We start from the raw sequence: 6,000 nt of genomic DNA on the forward strand, positions 1-6,000 counted from the left end.
GTCGTTGTGGCTGCATTTTCTGCTCTGCTTTGCTCTGGGGCTGTAGAAGGAAAAACCAGGAAAATAACAGAGCCAATTTCTTCTTGCTGTTCCATTTCAGGCATGGGAAATTCATGCTTATAGTCATCCTCCATCACTGCCCGTGTTGCGTGACCAAAACGAAATCTGTTCATCTTTCAGCAGAAATATCTGAGTGATCACTGTTGCAATGATTTGAAAGGAGGAGTCGTCTCAACAAAGCAGGCCCTGAAGTACAGAGTGTCTCTCAATATGTTATTTTCACTCAACTGTATGTGTTTGATGCCCAGAAGCAGTTAATTCACTTCAAAGAGCCAGGGAAAATGCACCAAAAGATCTTATCGGTAAAATTTTTTAAAAGTCAAATAGGCCCTTTCGAGAACAGAACTTAGAAATCTTTCCAGATCAAGTAAAATGTGACTAATCTGGACTAATCTGTAGAATCAAGTTGCATGGTACAAAGTAGTCCAAAACAGCTAAGAATGTAGTGAAGTGCTAGGTGAGTTGCATATAATGAAGCTCCTTTAAGGAAATTTAGTTAAGACCCTAACCATATTTTATGTTTGTCTGTATGACAGACTAGGTAACATGACATAAAGATCCCTGCATTGTGTATGTAAATCAAATGGACCAGATTTTACTGAGAAATTAAAGATTCCAATTGCCTAATTCTTTCCTAAGGTAGATGCATCCCCTTTTGGGTATATTTACCCTTCAAATATTTCTCTATGAATCCTGCTAAAATCTCCACTGCATTTTCCTTATTCTGAGGTCCCCCAACTGGGCTGATCCTTGGAATGACCTACAGGGGCTATTTAAAAATGCAAATGCTCAAGCACTTCTTGCAAATCAGAATCATCAGGAAGGTGGCCCTGGAATCTGCATTAAAAAAAAACCCATCAGCAATAAAAAGGAACATAATTTCACTCTATGTCTTATGACCCCAATATGTGCTGACAATATTCTTTAGAAAGAGAATACTAGATACTTCCAGATGTGACTACTCTGGCTTGAAGGTTATTTTTTTTCCTTAAAGTCATTCACTATTTCTTTTGCATAAAAATGTTTTATTCAGAACTATAAACCCTCTTTATTTTTATAGTTGACTATAACAAAATTTAAGTTGACCAGTAATTTCAGGCATTTGTTGCTAGTACATTTGAGAGAATAAACACATTTGATACTTCAGGGACTGAGTTATGCAAATCCATTATTTCTTATTAAATAACATGTCTTATTTTGGTTGCAGCCTGATATCTTGGACACCTATGGGACGCTAAGAAAAAAAACTGAAGAATAGACTGGAGGTAGGAGCAAGACAACATCTGAAACCTTTTTTTGTGATTGTGAATCTTGTTCACCAGTTTGGCTTTACTGAAGATCACACCCATTTTCCAAATGACCTGCCCACTAGTTCTGAAAGTGTTAATTCCTTTTTTTCACCTACCTCATTTCCAGTTGGCAAGTAGTGAATTGTTTAATAATGATTTAAGTTTACCCCAAAGCCCAAACCTGCTTTAAACCTTCTCGAGGTCTATATGTTATACTTCTTAATTTTACAACTTGTCATGCCAAAAAAAATAGTGTTTGTATTTTCAGGTAGGGTAAAAAAAACTATGGAGAATTTAGAAGAAAGGTTTAATAGCAAAAGCAACATTTTGTAAATTAACTCTGCTCTTGTTTGAGTATGCAGTTAGAATAGTTGCTTGCAAATTAATTACATGTCGAAAGCCAGAAACAATTCAACATATTTTAAGGCCAAAATTGTTGAGGATTACCTTGAAGAGTAAAATAAAGACACGAGACTACCTCATCCAACCTGAAAGCCACTGCTTTAGTGTGGTCTCTCTGAAAGGCACAGAGATGGGTTAACCAGCACTTGATGATGGGATGCTGTGAGGCTATTGGGTGACAAGAGGATCTGCATTTCACCTTTACAGAGAGAAACATGACTGATCAGTCATGGGATAGGAATTCTTCCCACTGGAATTAGATAAGATAGTAGATGTTATAAATGTGAAGACTCAGAACAGTCTGTGATGTAGATGAAGTATTGTAAGAGTATTCACCAGCACCACCATTTAACAGATAGGAAAGGGATTTTAAAAGTTAGGAATCCTGTTGAAGTTAAAAAATTGAATTAATTCATATGATGATTGAGATACCCAGGTAAGAGATGGTGTAGAGATACTAACACATTAACCATTCAGCTTTGGGTTTCCTGTGACATTTCTCCTCCTCTTCTGCTGAAAACATGAATGTCAGAGTAGGTGGTTTTACGGATCACCACTGTCATCTGACAATGACTTTCTGCTCAAATCAAGCAAAAGAGATCACTGGGAAATTGCAGAAGAAAGATTTTATGCTTTTTATGCCTCCTCGCTTCTCAATAGTAAAATTAATAAGTAACTGTCATGGGTTTTCATTTTATGAAAGGAAAAATGTCTTTAGATTATCGACAAATGATTTTGAAACAACCAGTTATTCACATGGAAAAAAGACAGAGCCTTTACCCTTATTTCACCTCCTACATAAAAGTCAATTTGAGATGCATCATAAACCTGAATGTAAACACTAAAACAATAAATGGAAAAGAAAAAGTGAATACCTTTGTGACCGTAGGATAAGCAAAACTTTCTTAGAGAGTATACAGAAAGCACAAGCCATAAGAGAAAAATAATGATAAATTGGACTTCATTAAAATTAAAAACTTCTGTTCATCAAAAAAAAAAAAACAGTTAAGAAAATAAATACACAAGACACAGACTAGGAGACAATATTAGCAATATATGCATCTGACAAAATTATTTGTCTCCAAATAATTGTTAGTAAAGAGTTCCCACAACTCAACAACCAAAAGAAAACAACCCAATTGAAAAATCTTAATAAGGAAAGACGTATTAAGGGCTAAGAGACATATGAAAAATGATAGTCGATGTCATTAGTTATCAGAGAAATGTGAATTAAGGTCACAATGAGATACTACTATAGCCTACTGAAATAGTTAAATGAAACAGATTTATAACACTAAAATTGGAGAGGATTTGGAGCAACTGGAACTTTCATACAGTGCTAGTGAGAATGTAAAATGGTTCAATTCGGCAGCCCGGGTGGCTCAGCGGTTCAGCATAGATCAAGTCCCACGTCAGGCTCCCTGCATGGAGCCTGCTTCTCCCTCTGCCTGTGTCTCTCCCTCTCTCTTTCGATCTGTGTGTCTCTCATGGATAAATAAATAAAATCTTTAAAAAATATATGCTAAAAGAAAAAAGCAGTTCACAAAAAGTACATACTCTATTTTTGCATTTATTTAAAACTTTAGAACAGACAGAACTAACCTCTGACAATACAATCAAATCAGTGGTTGCTTGGTGGCATGAAGGAACTTTCAGGACGATGGGCATGTTTTGTGTCTTCATATGCATTTGCCAGAACTGTCCAAGTGTACTTTTTTAAATTGGAGCATTTCACTGAATGTAAATTTTTCCAAAGAAGAAGGGAAGGAGAAGATTAAGAGGGAGAAGTCTTAGGTCTCTTTTGTCTTATTTTCAATCCATGAGTTAATCTGCATCATGGCTTCTTCTAAATTATTTTTGAAATCCAAATTTTCAGGTTTTGGTTTATATAATTTTTCAGTATAGTCTAAATATTCCTATAAAGTCAGCAGAGAAAAAGAAGAGACATAGCAAATAAATCATGATTTTAATACATTTACCCCATACATAGTAAAAATCATACGTTAATAAAGGCAGAAATATATAAAATGCAAGTATGCAGGACTAAGCACAACTAATAAAAATATATACATTTGTCATATTTGAGGCATATAGTGAAGTAAAACTAAAATTATTATAGGATGTTATTTCAATGACAAAGACATTTCTCTTTCTTTCCAGCTTCTGAGGGTACACAGCATAATTAGGATAATCTGACAAGAGAATGAGTGTCCTCAGCAATTAGTGTCAGATATCTTAGGTTCTAAAATGTCAATTCCTTTTTTATTACCAATATCAAAATTTTGTCAGGGTTGTTGTTTTTAATTATAAACTATGTATCTGGGCTTATCTGAAAGATGATTAAACATGTCACAAATTAGCATCTGAAAATTAGAGTCCTAAACCCTTCTATATGAAATAAACACATCTATGAAATACATTGTATGTTCTTTATATAGCAATATCTATCTCAGTATATATCTTTTTTATTTTCCTGCAGTTTTGAAAACACAAAGAGTGCTAGAATAAATTAAAGGAAAGAAGCAAAGGCTTCTACCTTACTTACGGAAACATGTTTTATTTTAACTCCCCAGGAGGAATGGATGGGCTGCTTCTGCAAGCATCCCACTTGCCATGTGGACTTGACTGGACGTATTGATTTCCAAGGGAAGTGCTTGAATGTGTGAAGAAAGGATCTTTGTTTCTTGTTCACACTAGGGTGAAGCTAGAAAATACTTGAACAGGAACCTTGGTATCACCCATTTAGGTATCAGCTGAGGTTATTCAAGAGGATCTTGCATTTGCATTAAGACATGCAATTCCAGAAAAAAAATGCAATCAAAGTCTACTAGTTCCACTATTTGGACATATCAGAATTTTTGCTTTTCACTGACTGTGTTGTCTGACAATGAGACCATGCTTGGAGAGCAGGTGCCACAGCGTGTCACCATCACCTCATGGGCATGAGGGACAATGGTCACTGAGCAGAGCTTGCCTGTCTTCTCCACAAGATGGCCCAGGGCACACATTCATATGGACATATTAATTTTAGTACAGCGGGCATCAGAGAAAATATGTTTGCTATATTTTATAATAAATAAGAATTCTGGGCAATGAAATTTGATCTTAGTAGTCCACCATAGATAATAGTGGGAAGGTCACATCTAAAAAGCTATAGATCCCCTTACATAAATGAAGGAATACATTACTTTGTTTTTTAGAAATTACTAATGTTGAAAAGCATTTAAAAATAAAACTTATAAAGATAAGCCATCTTTAGTTACCTTTTCAAAAAATAATATATTTATATATTTTGAGCACTCACTATGGCCCAGGCACTTCTACTGTCTGGGTAGCTTTTGGGTTCCATTATGAAGTCGCTCTGTTTCTAAACTCCCTTCTGCACTTATTGTTCAAGGAAAGGAATAACCCTTCTTAGACTGTCTCTCCTTCAATGTTTTGACAATGTCATCATCTCTTGTTTCCAAAACTCAAGATGATAGTTTTAACACTGCATGTGCAGGAGTTTGACTATATACGTCTATATTCTAGACTCAAAGGATATGTGGAATAAATAACCTGCTTTATTGCCTTAAACCTTTATTCCTCATAGACTAAAGATAAACTGCCATAAGAGAAACGAAAACAGAAATAGGAACTATACATACCATTGTGTTTAAAGAATTTGCATTCTTGTTAATTCATTCAAGTGAAGCACCTACAATGGGAAACAAAGAATTATTCTCAAAGGCTATTCAAATGCTTCTACAAGAGACCACATGGTGCCATAGGAAATCAATGTCTTGCCATGAATGGTAAGCTGTTTACCTTTTATGAACTTTCTGTAATTCATTGCACCTTTCTCTTATCTGTTTCTCAGTTTTGTTTCTCATAAAAGAAAGGTATTATTTCAAAGAGGAAAGGTGAGTTTGAAAACCAAAATCTTTCATCTGCTCTTAAGCAGGAGTCTGGGTGTTACAGCGTGAGGGATGGGGTGCAGGCACTAGGTGTGTATGTGTTTGAATATATATTTACCTTTATAATCACTGTGATAGAATGCAAGTTGAAGGTTTAAAAAAGATATTTAAGAATAATTCAGAATTGGGCACCTGGATGGCTCAGTTGGTTAAGTGTCTGCCTTCAGCTCAGGTTATGATGTTGGGGTCCTGGAATCGAGCCCCACATTGGGCTCCCTGGTCAGTGAGGAGCCTGCTTCTCCCTCTTCCTCTGCCCCTCTCCCTGCTCATGCTCTCTGTCACTATCTCTGTCT

At 35.6% G+C, this 6,000-nt stretch overlaps 1 long non-coding RNA gene across 3 annotated transcripts in view; it reads left to right on the forward strand.

Annotated features, from left to right (window-relative positions):
* Nucleotides 1–6,000, forward strand: part of LOC140630579 (uncharacterized) — a 54,787-nt gene extending 48,787 nt beyond the window's left edge. For 2 of the 3 annotated variants that reach the window (XR_012028301.1, XR_012028303.1), the window contains 3 exons: nucleotides 101–362; nucleotides 1,268–1,325; nucleotides 4,325–6,000. This is a non-coding gene — a long non-coding RNA (uncharacterized lncRNA). The remainder of the gene's footprint in view (nucleotides 1–100; nucleotides 363–1,267; nucleotides 1,326–4,324) is intronic. The other variant, XR_012028305.1, reaches the window with a different exon arrangement.

Source organism: Canis lupus, chromosome 1, assembly GCF_048164855.1.
Source record: "Canis lupus baileyi chromosome 1, mCanLup2.hap1, whole genome shotgun sequence".
NCBI lineage: Eukaryota > Metazoa > Chordata > Mammalia > Carnivora > Canidae > Canis > Canis lupus.